This window comes from Ostrinia nubilalis, chromosome Z (assembly GCF_963855985.1).
Source record: "Ostrinia nubilalis chromosome Z, ilOstNubi1.1, whole genome shotgun sequence".
Lineage (NCBI taxonomy): Eukaryota > Metazoa > Arthropoda > Insecta > Lepidoptera > Crambidae > Ostrinia > Ostrinia nubilalis.
This window is the reverse complement of record NC_087119.1, coordinates 16916331-16936544: the sequence shown is the minus strand read 5'-3', so window position 1 is coordinate 16936544 and position 20214 is coordinate 16916331.

The window sequence follows — 20214 nt, the reverse complement described above, 5'->3', positions numbered from 1 at the left end:
AGTTGAGAGTATAGCAGTTAGTCCATCGTGAGGAGAAAATTGTTCACTAATAGCAAAATTCGTTCAAATTGTTGTTTTAAAGTTTTTAGGAACAAAATAGATTTTGCTGGAGTAACGTTTCATTTTTGTTTTCATAAAATCGTTCCAGCCTGGAATCAAATACCTGACTAGGTAGCATTTGTTGCGTATTAATAGCAAAATCCGTTTCATCACCTCACCTCATCAACTGATGACTACTAGACGCAAATATTAGAATAACTTATGAAAATATATGACCTGCAAGCTTATCTTCTGATCCAATGGCTCTTCTATGATTATTATAGTGTATTGTTTAGTGATATCCGGTTTAATAAGTCGTGTAGCTCATGAAAATAATTTCTTGCAACCGTATATGATTTCTGGAAACTTTCATCGTCTAGCTCTTGGAATATGGCTATGACATTGAATGTCTTCTTCTCCAGAAGCAATGCTTCCTTCTGTTGTTTGAGATTAAATTTTGAAGAATTACTTCGGATTCTTCGACCTCCAATTCTTCTTCAAATACCTTTCTTACACAGCAATAGACTGACAGCTACGCAATGCGTCTCCTATCCGCTTTTCTTCGCACTTCTCCGCTCTTCTCGTCTCCGCCCCGCTTTGGTGGAAATAACCTGCCAGCTACGCCGCACATCTCTCGTCTCTGCAATGCACTGCCTTACTTATTGATTTGTATGATAAACACTAGTGTAAACAAAAATTTAATACAATTGATATAAAAAAATAACATACTTCGGAAGTATTATTGAAACAACTTTGTGTTATAGTTTTTTTAAAAAGTGAGATTTGTCAAGTCTAATGTAACAATCTTGTACCTTTCCTTTATTTTTCAACAATTAAAAAGCATCGATTCAAAATCTTTTTTTTCTCTCTTTCTCTTTATTGTTCCCAATCAGGGTTTCAAAAAGTTGTGATTATTATTAGTGCAATCAAAGCAGGCGAGTCATCACAAATTATTTCGTTTAGAAGGTCTCATCTGCCATGAGCTAAGCCATGTGAATATTGTTTCTGTTGTGTGTGAGTTAGAGCACATGTTACCAATTGGAACACTTGCACCCGAGGTATATGATACAGCATGTAAAAACATGTTTGCATTTTTAAAGGAGGTTTATATTTATTAGAATAACTCGACTAAATACAAGAAACATAAAAACTCAAAAATAAACTTTAAAAATCTATATATATAAAAGAAAGTCGTGTTAGTTACACCGCTTATAACTCAAGAACGGCTGAACCGATTTAGCTGAAAATTGTCAGGGAGGTAGTTTAGAGCCAGGAGAAGGACATAGGATACTTTTTATCCCGTTCGAAATTAAAAAAAAAGTCTGCTTATTTATTGCCATTAAGGCGGAACAAAGTTCGCCGGGTCAGCTAGTTACTTATAATATAATGCTATTTACAAAATATTTACAAAATAAAAAAAAATATATCACTCCTAGCACCGCAGTCGTGAATGGTGCCTAAAAGGCTGGCAGCATGGCCACGTTGTATGGCCAGGCTTATACGTTGACCAAAAATGCCAGCCTTTGATCACCAGTCACCTCGGTGAGCCTCTTTGCCAGTTCTTTATAAAAGGAACTTGCGCTTGGACCCCACGGGCCCATAGTCTCAACCCCAAACGGCACAAATATAACTCTCATTGGGAGCTGCATATTTGCGCACTCAGCCGAGGCCGCCGCCGCGAATTCGACAAAGCAGGTACCTCCTGTATGAGACGGAGCAAGCGTATCCACACACGTTGCCTCCCACAAAAGAAGAAATCTGTGATTCTAGGGAATGTGCGTCATACCGTCAGGTCTCTTGCCGTCGTCACGGAATATGCCGTCAGGCTCTAGAACAGCTGGTACATTGACGGCGACAAGAGCTCTTCGGATGACGTCATTGATGTAGGCGTATCGGGAGACTCGACCAGCACTCATTTGGCATGAGAAATTGAGAAACCATGGTGTCCTAACTCACCGACGCGAGTACCGCAACGACAGCGATGGGAATGATTTATCTCTTGACGCCAAGTTTGAGTGAAATGGCAAGAGACTTGCATTTTATGTATTTTAAAAAATCATTTGTCTCAGGTGGCTTAATTGGTTTAAATAAAGATCCAGTGACATCAATAGCCAAGATCTTAGATTTGTCTTTAATGATTTCGTCATAATAGATACATTGCTCAGTAGTTCAGAAATATAATAAGAATGGGACAAGAAGACATAACTTTTTGATAAAAACGTCATACGGTGGGCTGCACGCAATGGCATACAATGATAAAATAGTATTTTTATCAAATTGAAGAGCGCTTCTAGCGTCATGTCGATATTTCCTCAAACTTGTTAATATTTCCTCAATTGATGCTCATTATGTTTCCAGCCATTGAATTTCACACTCTTAAAGGCTTTTTGTGTTTAAGTTTATCTTTGATTAGATTAACCTAGTTTGTAGTCAGTTTATTTTTATCTCAAGTAAGTTATTTTTATCTAAAATAAAAGGACTGGATGGCTTGCCAAATAAATATTATGAGAGATAAAAGAACATGCATACTCCATTGCCTTTTCAAATTTCATGTTGAATAACGTAATCCTTAATGGCAAAGAGTTGGAGGATAATTCTTTAAATATTATAGGTACGATAGACATACAGTTGTATTCTTTCAGATTGTTAAGGTGGGATTATGATGGAAGGTACTTTGTAATGCACGTATGAAATGATGTTGTATGTCGATGTGCTAAGTGTGAGCATGGTGGTGTTGTTTTTTTGTAAGCGAAATGGCACTTTGGTTATCACGTGGAAAGATGTCGCTGATGAGGGAACTAATATAAATCGACGGTCCCTACGTATAAAAACGTATCTGAAAACGGTCAATTTTACAGGAGAGCGGTTTGAAGGTTTAAACATGTATATCTCGCGTTCTATTTATCATACATTGATGAAATTTGGTATGATAGTTTTATATGAGGTATATTTTATAAAACATGAAGAATTATCAAAAAATAATCACAATAAGTGTATTATTTGTCATTTACTCACTTATACAACGGAAAGTTTCTAATTACAAATTACGTAAGTGGTACTTACTAACTTTTACGTCGGAGTAATATATTTGTTTAAATTATTAACTGCCACATAAGTAGTTGTACACGGGAACGAAGTTCAGCTACTATTGACAGTAACACTCCGTACGAGTCAACTCATACATTTTTATTACTAATTAATTTATTGTTAACTTGCATTTTATTCATGCACTTTGGCCAGCTACGCCTGACCTACATTTGGGACTTTGGTAGTTCTAACATTTTTATAATCAGTGCAATAAAGCATTCGGCAGCTAATACACGTCTTTCAATAAATCCCATCAGCGGTTGATACGGCGTAGTTGTCTGACATCTTGACATCAGTCTTACTTTGACACCACATCTTACACTCTCACTCTAGGCTCATAGTCCTGCTCGACGAGGCATAACAGCGTCCCGCCTCGTTTCCCAGATAGTTGCATTTTGGAGGCACTCAATGCCTTAAGATTCTTCATTATCTAAGGGGTCTTTTGACTGAAGAATACTTGTAGAACCGGTAAATTTTCTTTACCAATAGTGCCGGCCAAGTTTGACAGCATGGCATCGAGTACGAAGATCCACATGGCTCTTTTTTGAGTTCGATCTTGTGGAACATTGAATACAACTGGGTACTAAATGGAACCCTTTTCAAGGCATGGATATTTCAAGGTATCTGTCATGCAGATAGTTTCATCATTACAAGAATATCCTCATAAATAAATAAATAACTTTCACAGCAAGGCGGCTTGCCTGGTCGCCACAGACGGCTTTATGGTCGCCCTAGGCCAGGGACCACATATATTTAAAGGCATCCCTGACACCTTCACTTGACGCCCACACCACTGTCAAAATTAAGGCCCAGATAAAATATCTAAGAGTTATCCTGTTAATCACCAGTGGCGCCAAGTAGTGAGCGCAAATACGGTGACCTTATGTATATAACCAGTGGCAGCTCGCACTTTTTCCAATCCGTCGCCGTGCGAATGGAAGACAGCTTGCTTTTTCATGGCTGCTTCCCTAATTTGGAGGTGCGAAAACTCTCATGTCGGAAGGCTATGGAGATACGCTATCTATACTGGTACCCTCAAAAGCATGATTCTGTCCCATCTAAGGCATCACCCTCATAGAAAAGGGTAACGCGGGCAGCGTTACCCTCTAAGACCTTAACAGGCCCAGAAAGTCTACAGGGCTACATCGTCGTCTTGAACGCAGCGTGAAGAACGAGGTGAAAGCTCCGCCATAGGAGGACAGAGAGGCCGTTTGACGTGAGACTCGCTAGACTGTGCTGTAGTCTAATAGTTGATAAACCACCTCGCCGTGGGCCGTGGCTAAGTTGGGTCGCCGAACCTTATTCGCACTCGTGCTGAAGTTTAAGGTTGCTCTAGCGATCGCACCATGACTGGGCACGGATCCTTCGAGCCCTACCTGTATTGCGGTGGCTAGGAGCATACGACACACCATATTCTTGCGGGATAGCATAGTCAAAGCTATGTGGACGGCAACAAAAGTTGGGTGGTAATGAAGCACATCTATCTGAGAAGACAAGGTGCCACAAGAAGCTGCAGTACGATAGCGCAACTACGAACCAAGTGCGGGTGCATTTTAATTCGCTCCAGGGAAGGTGACAGTATGATTGCCTCCTATCTTCCTTCCTCGGTAATGGCCAGCGTAACGGGGGCGTGAGGCCGCACGGAAGGCATTGCATAGATAGGCCACCACCACCGTCTGCTGACGGTGAGTGTGTGTACGGAAAAGCTGTGTACTTCCAGTTGCTCTCGTCCCAACTGTCGCCGTGTAGGTGGGAGATCTTTGCCCGGAATTTCAAAGTTAGCACTTATAGAGAGTGACGGGGCACCAGGGTATTTTTAGTGGGTATACCTCATCCTTCTGACGGGTATATGTTTGCAATATCATGTAAGCATTGTCATGTAATAGTAGATTCTAAATGCAGTTAATTTAAACTTTTGTTTGTAAGTGTTACCTGCTTATCTTTATTTCTGAATGCCTTAATATGCTTAATAAATAAATAAAATAAATTTTACGAATTTTTACTTATATCATGTATTATAAAGTAGTATAGGAGAAGAACTTGGTTGCGTTGAGTCTAATAAATGACCCTAGATACTTCAGTCGTGTTGTATATCATATTTTATATTGTTTTGTCTTCACTTTTGTGTCCACCAAATATTGCTAAAATACAATTTCTCAGCGTAAAACACCGTTACTGGCACTAACTTATAGACATAAAACAAACTTTTCCAAAGTAAAACATTTATAGTGGCAGTTACGGCTAGAAGATTCTTGAATTTTCCGACGTAAAAATAAGTAAGTGCCACCTACTTATAATAGTTACTTTAATTTTCCCGAGTAAAACAACGCAACTATGTTATGCCTACAGTTAACTGATTAATTTACCGTTGGTTTAATGTTGACTGAAATAAATTAAGTCAGAAATCATAATAATACCTATTTCCTTCATAAATTACGTATCAATTTACTCGATCTGCGCGGATGAAAGTGGCAGTTGCGGGGCTGGGCGCGCGGATTAAGGCGTGCGGTCCAACGTAAAATTTCTTAACTCCCACTAATGCAATTTTACTGCGGAAATCGTTCTAATTTTGTAGTTGCGGGATTTGTTTTTTGACGTTTTAAGGTTCAATTTGAATAAAAACTGTATGTTTTTTTAACTGAGCCGAAACTCTTGGGTGCTCTGAAGGTTTTGCAAACAAAAACGGCAAATCACGGAACTGGTAGATACTGAACTATACGTAGGGACCGTCGAAATGGCCTCTTTACAAGATTCACTAAGTGCCATGTATTCAGCTTCCGTCGTTGACTGGGCTACAGTTCTCTGTTTTCATGACTCCCATGACACTGATGAGTTGCTCATCTGGAACACATATCCCGTAGGTATAAAAACGTCTTTCGAAATATTACTACCGTAATATTTCGTGGCTTTTAGGTATCAGAGAACACACATAGCAGTTGTCCAGTGTATCTCCCCGTAATGTGCATTGAACTGACTGAGAATACGGTATGGGCAATGTCAGGTCTACCGTACGTACCGATGGCAATGTGTCCAATCAGCTACTGGTATGGTAAATCTGGCTTTTCCTCTTTGATGTCTAGTAAAACAAGTTTTGTACCAGTCTCTTTAGGAGTGGACACGTGAATGGCATCTGTCATTCCGAAATTTTCAAAACTTGCTCGATATAATATGTAGTTTGATCAAGTGAAAGAGTGCCATCCTTACGTGTGACTCGCATACCAAGACAGTCTATAGGGCGACCTAAATCTTTAACGATAAAATACTTTTTTCTAGGAACTAGGAATACTAGGAAATAGTAGTAGTGCAGAGTGCTGATGAAACTAAGATTGTTAAAAAAAAGAAGAGAGAGAGATGTGGAGTGATGATGACGATGATTGAAACTTCTTGTTACGTTTCCTACACTGAGACACTACACGGCCTATCTTTTTACAATTAAAAAGCCAGCCATAGCCGAACGGCGAAGGGGTCGGACTAGCCGACTCTTGATCTGAGGAACGCGGGTGCGAATCCCGCCGCCGCTCAACTATTGTGGTGAGCTCACTCGTGCACTCAAGCATATTTAGCTTAATACGAGTGGCTGACGGGCCTATTAGTAATTTGTGCAATGACAACACTTTCTTCACCGTAACACAATTTACAAAATCCCTTAAATTATAATATCAACAATTGAACGAACAATTTTATGCAATAGATCGGACTATAAAGCATTAAAAATTCTCCCTACAATCGATCGAAACACAAGGACTTTAAACCCTCGACATTCGACAACTCAAATGTGCCGTGATCGAAGCGGTTTCTATTATCAAAATACATTTCTTGCTTGACCTGCGTGCCTAACCGAAGGTGTTAGGTTTCGGTTTAAAGAATCTTTATTCTCATAAGAACAGGGTAGTTCACTTACATGAGATTATAATAATTTACAACAATTGTCTTGTGACGAAGCATGCGCAAAGCCCACAAACAAAAAATAATGTAGGTACATAAATAATTATTAACATTATTTCGAATAAGTAAACATCAGATCTGCAACTCCGTTGACACAGAAATAATGGCCCTCAAACTAACTATCATTTACTCAGTCAGGACTAGGTAGGTGTGACTAGGTGTAGTGAGTAAGTATCCACCTACTAAATAAATAAGATTGTAAAAGAATACGAGATTTTTTTTTTATTTTTACTGTTCGGGTACTCGTAGAAAACTGTGCGGGATAGTGTTTGGTTCGCCCAAGTTGGCAAGTTAACAGTGAGCATTGGAGTTGTGTAGTGTAGGAGACAGTGTACCAAAATTCATATTTACAAATAGTTGTTTAGTTATTATATTTTTGTAGTTTGTATTTCAAAATAAGTTTATATATTTAATTTATTAATTTATTAATTTATTTATTTAATGTATTTTATGAGTCTTTCTACAGATGAAAGTTTCATAATTAGATTGCAAAAAATAATAGAGAATTATGTATTTTAATTTATTGTTTTACGTTTTATTCACTTTATAAGTAGGTGTAAGATTTAGTTTTTAAATTAATTTGTCATTCAAGTAATAGTTAATATATGTTCTTTGAGTTTTCGTTTGTAGATTTGTATACTTTCACTATTTTTGATTGAATCCGGAAGTTTATTATATAGTTGAACACCTTCATATATTATATTCTTTTTTCCATACCTTGTTGTTCTCGGTTGACGAAGAAATAATTTGTTTGTGTTTCTTAAACTGTGTGTGAATGTTTTTTTAGTAAGAGTTATATTTGTTTGAATAGTGTTTTCCAGAATTTTTTTGATCAATAAACACAAGTTGTAAGTGTATAGTTGTGTTATATCGAAAAAGTTTGTTTTTGTATAAAGTTGTTTTGTAGGTGTTAAAAAGTCAAAGTTATAAAGTCTTTTTATTATTTTATTCTGTGATATCTGTAGATCCTTAATGTGCGTTTTTGATGCCGATCCCCAGATTTCCACAAGATACTCCAAATGAGGTTTCACTAACGCGTTGTAGACAGTATGCTTTATTGTTAATGGGAGACAGTTACCCATTCTACGCAAGGCGCCAGAAAGTGCTATAAGCTTCGACCGCACATGGTCAATGTGGGGTCTCCATGTAAGTTGATCATCTAATATTAATCCTAGGTATTTCTCACTACTAGACTGACTGATGATGTTGTTGTTAACTTTTAAGGGGGTAAATTGAGGTAACTGTTTATTTTTAGCAACAAATATCATAAACGATGTCTTGGATGTATTTATAGTAAGTAGGTTATATAGAAACCACTCGTTTACGATATTTAGATCATTTTGTGCGTCATTTATGATTTCATGTATACATTTTCCAAAATAGAATAAGCAAGTGTCATCAGCGTATAAAGTTAGATAACCCTTCAGACCGATTTGGTTTATGTTATTGATATAAATTAGAAATAAGAGGGGTCCCAGTATTGAGCCCTGCGGAACGCCGCATGTTATATTACAAATCGCACTTTCATAGTCACCCATCCTAACAATCTGACTTCTATTTGAAAGATAGGATGCGAGTAGGTTGTAGGCAGATCCAGTGACACCCAAATTACTCAATTTTTCCAGAAGTTTAGTATGGCACACGGTATCGAAGGCTTTTTTTAGATCTATGAAGATCCCTAAACAAATTTGTTTTTCGTCTATTTTGGTTTTTATATTTGTTATTAAGTCGGTTACTGCAGATAGCGTATTTGATTTCGGTCTAAAGCCGTATTGTTGGTCTATGAGAAACCTTTTTTCACACAAATACTCATTCAAACGAAAGTAAATTATTTTTTCAAAAACCTTGGATAGTACCGGTAGGACCGAAATTGGCCTGTAATTTCCGGGATCAGTTTTTGGACCAGATTTATAAATAGGGGACACTTTAGCCAGCTTCAGATTGTCAGGAAATATACCAAGATCAAAACACTTATTTATGCAGTCTGCTAAGGGTGCGGTTATAATATGCTTAATACATTTTATTGACTTTGTGCTAATACCGTCTACGCCAGTACTGGTGTTGGTATCTAGGCTATCTACTACGTCTGCTACTTCCTTAGTGGTACAATGTTTAAGAGTTATAAGGGTAATGTCGTGTTGATGTCCATTTTTGTACATAAGTGTGTTACCTGAGTCCTGATGGTATTTCAGTGGAATCCTACTGGCCAACTCCGTACCAACGGTAGAGAAAAACTCATTGAATACATCACAAATTTTCTCACCGTCTGTAATAGTTTGTGAGTTTAAAACTAATTTGGGTGGGACATAGTTACTTTTCGTCTTGTTCATAGCCAGAGAGTTGATAACTTCCCACATCTTCTTTGGGTTCTCTTTACAGTCTTGAAATTTATTGTAGAAATAGTTCCTCTTGTCTCTGCGAATTTTCAGCTGGACCTGATTTCTTACTTTTGTAAATTCTTTTTTCAGGGTTTCGTCGCCACCACTGTTTTGTAGTCGTCTCCAAAGCATGTTTCTATTGTTCATCATGCTAATAACTTCTTTATTAATCCAATCATCCTTCGGTAGGTTCATTATCTTGATTTTTCTTATTTTATTTTGCTTAATATGTGTTTTTATGAAATTTTCTAAGTATGTATAATTATACGTTTCGTTTATGTATTCAGATTTTTCAATACTCTTATATAGTCTATCGTAATCCATCGCTTCGTACTGAATCCTTGGTTTGGTCTTTGTCTTGCATTTAAGGACCTCCACGTAGATCTGTCTGTGGTCGGACATAGCAGAATCAATTAGCGAGACATTGAATGAATTTTTATTTAGGTCTGTCAGGATATGGTCGATTATAGTGTTTGTAGATTCAGTTCGCCGAGTATAATATTCTTTTTCTATTTTGTTTAGTACGTCATATCCTGTATCTTCAAGTGTGCACAAATATTGTGTGGTAAGAGTGTCGCTTTTAATCAAATCCAGGTTGAAGTCCCCAAAAACGATTGATCGCTTTCTTATTTCCAGCTGTTGGCTAAATATTTCAAGAAATTCTTTATGATTTGTATCGCCTGGCTTGTAAACACCTCCCAAGTGTAGAGAAAATCGTGGTAGAAATATCCACAAGTAGTGATTACTATCTTTGTGTTTGTTTTCGGTTATTTCAAAATCTATGCTCTTGTGCAAATATATGGAAACGCCTCCTCCTATTCTATCATGTCGGTAGTTGAATATATGGTTGTAGTTGGGTAGATTGTAGTATTTTCCATCTAGTTCCGATTGTATCCAAGTTTCAGTTAAGATGATCACATTGATTGTAGATTCAATAGCTCTCAGGATACATTGCAATTCTTCAAATTTCCCAGGTGTACGAATGCTCCTCACATTTGCGTAAAAGAACTTGAGAGACGATGAGTCCACGGGAAGGTCTTGGTATTTGTTCACTATATGGTATGTAATACTGTTTGAGCTGAAGTCATTGTTAGGGTGTTTACAAGTAGTATTTATTCGTTTTTTGAAGGTGTGATTTCAGTGATGGTGGGTATTCCTTTGACATATCGTATTTTAAGGTTAGATTCTCCATTTTTCTCACGTTGTTCCATTTCGATTTGGAGATTTTTCAGATATTTTCTTTGAGCGGGTGTTTGGTCACTATAGATTCTAGTATTAGCCGGAGTTTTTGACCGATTTTTTAGTAAGTGTTTCGGTGTTTCGGAGCTATCAAAAATCAACTTAAGCGGTCGAGGCTTGCTATCCATAGCTTTTCCCAATCTGATTGCTTTGAGAGGCTTAGGGCAGTCTAGGTAGATGCATTTTAGTACATTGTAAGCCTCTTCTAAGTCCGCATCTTTATCCGAAGTGATGTCCCTTTCATTTATTTCCACTAGATTCACCATAATAATGTTTTTTTCACGTTGTAGTCTATCATGTACTTCCTGAATAATCTCATGCTGTGTTGCTTTATGTTGAAGGTTATCTATTGGATTATTCTTAAGCTCTCTTAAGTCGGTTTCAATCGTATTAATTTTGGTTTTTATTGTTTTATGTTCACAGATTATATTCGTAACACTGTCGTTAAGTTTTTTGTATTCTCTTGCTAATTCTTCGGTCGTCGATTTTAAGTCTTTGAGTTCCTCTTTCATTTCCTCGCGCATTTGTGTAATGTTATGGACTTGAGTTTTAATTGATTCCTTGAGAAGATCTTTCATCTCACTACGGAAATCAGCTAGGTCTTGTTTAAAATCGTAATCCAGTGTGTGAGGTCGCCTTTTTCTCGGATTTACTTTAACTTGTTCTTCATCGTCATAATTACACAGATTATGAGTGGATCCACTTGCGCGGCTGAGGTTTGTATCTGGCGGTGAATGCGTGAGACTCATTCTGACACAAAAGTAATGAACACTGTCTCCTGGTCTATTCGAGTAGAACCGGTAAGGCTTGCTAATTCACTGGTACAGCTTGAGCGTACAGTGATTATGCACTTTGTTACAATCACCAAAGGACTTGTTCTTGCTTAACACACAATTTAAAAATTAGAAATATTTCCAAGCAGATACGATACGCGTCCGCACACTTCGACACTCGACGCACGAAAGGTTTACTACCTGGATTATGAAAGACACTTCGGAGAATCTGAATTCAAGCAACAACTGGTCGAAAGCGAGTGAGATGACGACGTTGGCGCAGATAACGGGTGAAACTGACCGGTACCTCTATTACGAAAAACTTTCGAGTTCGTTTCGTTGCGTATTCAAAGTGTCATCGAAAAATTTTGTATGAAAAATTAAACAGCGCCCCCTATATTATAGCCGCCCTAGGGGGCGCTGTTTAATTTTTCATACAAAATTTTTCGATGACACTTTGAATACGCAACGAAACGAACTCGAAAGTTTTTCGTAATAGAGGTACTGTTCTCAACGCCCAGCGATCATATCGCTCGGTTTACATTATTAGTAAGGTGCGAATATGTGCTTGATGTCGATATTCAGATTTTTGAAATTTTATCCATTCTTATAAAATTAATTGAAGAAGCTCCTTCCTGGTGTTTAGAACTAGATAAAGAACATCATCCATTTTGGTCCAAAATCAAAAGTGCCGGCCAAAAAATAAAAGTGCTGTATTCTGATAGAATACGTCCGCCTTAGCATTTATTACTATGGCACCAAAGCTGTAGCACCACTGTGCATCGTGGTATTTGAGTTCTAAAAATGTATGAAACGACTGACTTTGATCTCAAATACTACGACGCACAGTGGTGCTACAGCTTTGGTGTCATAGTAACAAATGCTAAGGCGGACGTATTCTGTCAGAATACAGCACTTTTTTTTTATTAGCCGACATTTTTGATTTTGAACAAAAAATGTATGAATCGTCGATGAATTTTAGATCTCAAATACTCGACGCACAGTGGAGCTACGGCTTTGGTGCCATAGTAACAAATGCTAAGGCAGACGTATTCTGTCAGAATACAGCACTTTTTTTTGTTGGCCGGCACTTTTGATTTTGGACCAAAAATATATGAAACGTGGATGATGTCCTTTTCTGCATCATTATTCCTCAAAAAAGAATACCAGAGGAGTGAAGTCTAGGGAACGAGCTGGCCAGGCGATGTTTCTGCCGAAGCTACTTGAACGCCAACGGAACCTCTTCAAAAAATGATTTTCTAGGAACTCTAAAATCTCTCGCCGTGTAAGTTAACGGGCAAGGCAATAATAGGTCCGATCAATTGATCATGCATTAAACCTGGCGAAACATTTATTGGAAAATTCGTGTTGGAATTAACCGGGCCCAATAAAAGCATCTGGGTTCTGCAGACCACGTGGTTATTACCAGGGTTTTTGATGCCAGCTTTGGCTCTTGGCGAATTTTTCGGTTGATCCATGCACAAAACACAACAGCGGTGTAGGTCAATTAGATTTTGTACTTTCCTAAAATGAAAACCTTCTGCAAAACTTTCCACACTGAAAAAATAATGTGATATTAACAGTCTTCGACCTGTATAATAAGGTTATTAAAATGGTTATTAATGTAGGCAGTGGTGATTCTGCGGTTTCATTGGAAAAACTCTCCAACTAAACACGTCTTGCAAATCTTACTTGTATGTAATCTATACTCTCTATGATTGTCCGCTATTTCATCAACGAAATAATAAGCCATAGCATAAGATACAAAATGCGGAAGTTTACGAGCTTTACTCGTAGAACGATGATGAAGTTTTTATTATTTTGGGATATTAGTTATTAAAAAATTGGAATAATATTACCGTTTTTTCTATTTAATCCACTAACTTCTTGTGAGTGACCCTTACTCAGTGAGTTATGAATTCATCACTATTATGTCAATTTTTAATAATTTATCTGTTTGTAATGCGCAACCCTAAGCAACGTGCACGCTCCGTCTCCTGTCGTTCAGTTTGCGGCAAATAATACAACATCTACACTTGAAGCCTTTTTGACCTTGAGAGCGTTTCGTGTGCGTTTTGTCCATCAACTAAGGTTTTGTTTGAGCTTCCTGAATACAGGAAAAATATTGGCGATATCGATAGATACTGCCCCAACACTTTTCCCATTAGTCAGTACCTCAGTCATCATCTTGAGTGCTCAGAGAGCATCTATCGTCGAGTGCACCTTTTCACTGCCATTATACCTATAGGTAGTTGCATTATAAATATTTTTTATGGTTCAATAGTTGATGATGTAGATGTTTTAAAAGATTTAAATACGTCGTCAGGCCTGGCTCACTCCGCGCGGTGCATCCGATAATTACCTACAGCGAAGCGCCCCGCCGGCGGGTATTATATCAGTCGAGTGTCACGCGCGCGCCCGTCAGGACGCTGGCGTGCGTTGTAGTACCTAATTCTATGATCGAAGTATTATTACGAAATGGACATAAAGAGAAAGAAATATTATTGTGCGGCGTTCGGGTGTTTAAATTCGAAAAGAAATCTACCGGATTTATCTCTTTTTTCGCTTCCCAAAGATGCTGAAAGGTATGTTGGCCATGTAGGTAATCAATTATTCTTAGGATAGTATAGGAACCTAACCTACCATGACTACTGCTCAGAATGCGTTCGTTCGTTTCAGCAAATTAATGACGTCCACTGCTGGACAAAGGCCTCTCCCAAGGTTTTCCATAATGAATGCGTACTTACCTACCTACATACGTACCTCATTACAAATAAGTATATTAATTATTTTTTTACTACACTACTAGACAGCAACCCTAACAGCGTAAGAAGAGTTCAGAGGCACGCGATAGAAAGAGACAAAACTTGTAGGTGAATAAAATTGTAGGTACGTAGTGCTGTGCGAGCTGAATTCCACTGTATCGCGTCGTAGCAAGACTCGCATTTATTTAAATCGTCTTGCGGAGTAATCCTTCTGTACCTGTACTATTACTTATTCTGTGACGTCGTCAAATAGGACGATCAGACCCTTTGTTCGCATAAGGACAGATTCTCAAAACGACAGATTCCCATAAGGACAGATTCTCAAAAAGACAGATTCGCAAAAAGACAAAGTACATTTAGGGTGACGGCACCAATCATGGACATGTTAAGCGCACTAAATTAGAATTTTGTATAAAATTGGGATGCTTTTTGACGATACAAAAATGGTGATTTTTTTCGGCACACAAATACATGAGGAACATTTAAACAAAACCAAAAATCCATCCATACATAATTAATAAAAATATATAAATTGAAATTTACGAAATTACCATTGATTGACATCCAAAATTCAGTAATGGACACCCAGTCATAGTCATGGACCCAAATATGAACATCCATTAATGGACACTTTTGTAATTGAACACATAAATGAAACAGATGATGTCACAAATCAACTTTTATTAATGCTATTTGAACTTTCAACATGATCAGTCTTAGATTTCCAAGTTATACTATCAAACTTTCAATCAACCATCTGGTGACAAAAAAATTGCGCTTTCGTCAGTATTAAATTTAATATTCGGCTGGGTTCATCTACAACATATTTTAAACCTATACCTTCTATGTATGTCGTTTGCGAATGCCTTATTCGGTAACGTCATCGTCATCCCTCGACTTCGAAAGATTTTGTGCTGTTTTTTGTTTTATCTGGATGTCGTTTTAAAAATGATGAAAACCACATTTTCCGGTTTGTTATTTGTAAAAGGATTGGCCTTCCCATCATCTAATATAATTTATGCATGCTCTCTGTTAATAATTGTCTATTTATGGGAAAGTGATTTTCACTAATTGCGATCAACTATTTTACTAAAATGTCCTCTTCCTCTGCCTTGAGGATAGTTTGAGGCCCCATAGAACAAACTGCAGGACTTTAGCCTGTCACCCTGTTGTGCAAGGTTTCGAGAAATCCCAAACCGAAGGGCAGCAGTGCTTATCTTTTCTCCCATCATTACAGCATCCAATGCTCTCCCTATTTGTTCGGGGCTGTAATTTTTCTTTAGTGCCATTTAAGACAAAACAAAGAACCCAATTATGTACAACTAAAAATACCCAGTTATGGACATCGTCCATTACTGGAAAATAAAGAGCAATCACAAAATCAACTCAACCCAAATGTTTAGTGCATCAAATTAAATAATTTAATACAATAAACTAAAAAAGTAATAAAAAACTTAAGCATGGACACTTGTCCATTACTGAATTTCATAAAATATGGAATCCAGTAATGAACAAAGCCTACTAAAAACTGTGATTGGACATTTGCAACTTAGCTCAATTTACTTGCTAGGTATATAGTATTATTCAGTAAAAATAACATCAAATCTCATTACAACATAACACAAGACAACACCATGCACAAATATGTACTCACCTCGTTAACGATTTCAATAGTAAAAACGGATTTTCATGACCACCACGCGCAATGAGATTTTACTTCGCAGCTATCTTAGAACGTAATGGCCGATTTTGGTGACGTGTATCAAAATTACAGCCCAAACGTCTGTTGATTATGCTTTAGTTTTGCCAGTTGAAAAAATTTGCGACAGTTGCTTAGTAAATTCGATGAACAAAAAAAATGACCATAATTGGTGCACTGTCCATTACTGGTGCCGTCACCCTATGTACAAAAATCAATTTTATTTTCTCATCGTACGACTAGTCATACATTTTGACTACTAACACTTTTATGTCCTATGGAGAGTTAGCTGGTTGCTTTTCAGTTTCATATGTAGAGAACATTTATACGGTGAAGTTCTACATAATTAGTAATCAAAAATAGGATCATGTCGCTTGTTCGCGTCCACTGCCCTTGAAAATACTTTTTATTAGTCTAAACGACAGATTACTCTTCTCTCACAGTAACAATAACAACAAACGGACTGTGGAATCCTTCTAAAGTATCTTAGCACTCAAAACCAGTAAATAGTAATACCTATCTAGTTCGAATTCTTAATTATTCTCGCACAATCGAATCGAATGCAAAATTCAAGCACACTGAATTAATAATTTGCTAAAATCAAAGTTTCTGTATTTTTGAACTCTAGAACTACACCGCAAGCAGAAGCTTATAATAAATGTACAATAATGCCACTAGTCGAAGCAAAAGTTTATTTGAACCTTTAACCTGACGGTGAAGTTGGGGATTTCTGTCACGACTTTGTTTAATACATAGTATTTAGACTTTCAACCGTCAGTTAGACACTTCAAAAGGCCTTTAAATACAGTAACTGGTTGCATAATACTACTGAATAGGTATATCGACAGGGTTCTTGGAAGTGTGGATGGCAGCTCTTCAGCCAAGTTCGATTTTATGCTTTCATGGAATGTATGTTTCGCTCCACTAATAATTTGTAATTTATTAAACGATTTTGTATTTAAATGACAATAATGCAATGGTTTTGTGACCTAGAGATTAATTTTGAATTAACAGACAAGTGAAGACTGATCAGTGCGGTATTTGGAAAGTATGAATTTCCGTGGAATTTAATCTTTAACTATAAAAGTGAAAGGTAACTTATTGACTGACTCACTCATCACGAAATTTCAGAAACTACAAGTGCTTGAAGTCTAAAATTTTGCATGGGAGATCCTTTTAGAACGTAGGTGCTAAGTACGGATTTTACGAAACTCCACCCCTAAGGGGGTAAAACGGGATCCACGGTACGAAGTCACGGGCGGCCTCTATTTACTCGTAGTTGTAAATATTACAAGATGACACAATAACACGTGTAACTAAATTTCGGCGAAACACCGCTAACTACACTCGACAGCAAATAAATCGCACCACCCGCGACAAGCACTTTCAAACGTATGCATCCCCACTTCACACCAATATTGGTACCATTCAAAAGCCTAGTTCTAAACTTCATTTCATTATAGGAAAGGTTTTTACCCCAAAAATGTTTCTTTAGAAGGATCCAGAGTCACTTCTTTAAAAAATAGATAGTTACGCTTGAGCCAACTTTTATGGCTATAAAACTGTTAAGTTGGGATTAATCGCTATCCATCTGTTAAAGAGGACACGTGTGATCATTATTTGGTTTTATAACCATAAAATTTGGTCTAATTGATCCCAGAGGTGAGCCCAAAGTGAGGTCTTTTTTCAAGTCACATTTATGATATATGTTAATCATTTATTAAGAAATTAAATGTGTTTTTCTTTAAGGATATTTATTGGGCTTTCAAATAACACCAATATTGTTGGGGCACCATTATTGTGTCAAAAGAAAATCTTTAAAGTTTGCGTCGCGGGTGGTGCGATTTATTTGCTGTCGAGTGTATTTTAATATACGAGTATTCGTAAATAATTTACAGAGACTGCGCATTAAGTATCTAACATTGAATTATTGAAAATGCCATTATAATAATGCACGGTTAATTACTTGCTGCGGAAACAGTTTAATGTATTGAATTTATTTATGCATGCATTGAGCATTGAAGAAATTAATCAAATGCTATTAGTAACAATATTACCTGAAATACTCCGCACTTTGGGAATTAAAAACGTCGGCGATTTTAATTTGATAATAATGTAATTTTTTACTTGTACTGCAGCTGAAGAGTTAGTTTGTTCTACTCACTACTTATTTAGTTTATACTCGTCAACATCACTAAATGGTGGTGATTCGTCACCATAATGTTAATTTATTTTTTCATTGTTCACCTTTTAGTCCAGTCATTTGGTACAAATTATCGTGGCTACCTGGAAAGCTTTCCGGGAGTTTTGAAAATTGGATGTGGCAATATGGCGGCGCGAGCAGCAACCCTACGAGATCGCAAACTTGAAATTCGGAATGAACACATCAAACTCTTCATAAATACCTACCAATTTTCAAAACTCCCGGAAAACTTTCCAGGTAAAACTACCAAATGACTGGACTATTTGTTGTCCTACGTTCTCTTTTGTAATGAACTTGTTTCAATTTGTCTGCACTAAGAAGACAATTACGAGAAACTAGATGACACCTTTAAAAGTGAAGCTTCTTTCTTTGATTCGCATATTTAATTCATATGAGATTTCTTCGCTAAAGACGCATAAGTACCATATATGAACGACGACATGCCCTTCACAGTACAAAAGCGCCCGCATCCTGACTGGAGGACTAATTGGACAGATGTTATAAGTAATTACGAAAACTATATAGTTAAGGTCAACTGCGACCGAGATAGCGCAAGATATCTTTGACATTCAGCAATTCTAACTTCGACTAAAAATAATTAATTCTATTTTTTGCCTACGTAGCTTAGGTAGTGTACTTAACTTGAACAATGTTTCGTTTTATAGCAAAGCTAAGTATCGCATCTCATAACATTTGCAATTTGTATTTCCTACCCACGCAGAAATTTATTTTTACACATTCTTAGAGCACCACTCCACCTTATAATAAAAACATTATTAAATTATGTATGCTTATTACCTAACTCCAAAATAAGGAGAGCTCTTTTAGAGGTATTGTAACGACACGTAAATAGCCCATCATCATCATCATTTCAGCCATAGGACGTCCACTGCTGAACATCGGCCTCCCCCAATGATTTAGCGGCCTGCATTTTTAACGTCTGAACTTTGAGGAAAATGATTTGATCTCCATAAAAGCCATCTCTACTGTAATGCGTGATCTGATACCAATGGAACTCGTACCTTTAAATCAGAGTATAGAGTTGACCTCAGAATAACTCTAAGTCCATGCTTAGTTCTCCTACTAAGTACTAAATTATAATTATGTTGGAAAGACAACTGTTAGTCCATCCTGCATCATTATTAACATACGAGTAAGTCTTAATAGGTGGCCCTTTTCAAGACTTGGAAGCATGTGGGTAACAAGCCATTGGACGTGGAGAGGGTCATTAATTATACGTATATTTTCTACTTCGCCGAACTTTAGCGCGAGAACGGTTTGTCCAAAGCATATGAATTTGGTCTTATTCAATGCAGGATTAAGTGCCCTTTAACCGTCATGAAGACCACTTTTCGATAGGGTAAGTCCTTTACGCGGTATAACCGGAAAACCGAAAAAACGCCGCTTTCGGGGGCCCCCACCACTTAAGCACAACTCCGTCGAAGTCGAAAACTTAGGAGAGTCTTAATGGGCAACCAATGAAGCCATTAAAGCAAAAAAATCTTTTGTAGGAATTATTTCCGATTTAATCAATTTTTGTGTTTAATTCTACTGGCCTACATGCCTAATCAAATGATGAAATGACTGACCATAAACCACTGTCATAAACTATCATAAATGCCAAAGCATGATCGAATGTGTTAAAAGCGTCGAACGCTATAACTTGACGCGAACTGCATCAACAACAACAACGGGCGGCCGAGTTATCTACGAAGATAACTGACAAGGTAGCCTGAACGACAATAAACACCGGTTACGCTGCGTTTGAAATGACTAAAGTGCCACGCCACTCCACCCTACTATTTTTCACGTCGCAGTTGAGCACTCGATCGTCTTGACACTTGAGTTCTGAACTGGAATCCAACTGCAGCCCTCGGAATGCTCTACTACATATCTACTAAGCGGCGGCATTTCGCTATTGCCTAAGAGGCTGCGGATGTAGATGGAACTGTCAACAACATTTTTACAAACGTACTTGGACTATTATTTTGTTTTACCAGATTTTAAAGTATACTTTTTGAATAAAATAAAATAGTAGTTCTAAACCAATAAAAAAAATAAGTCAACGGCTCGACGTTACGCGTCG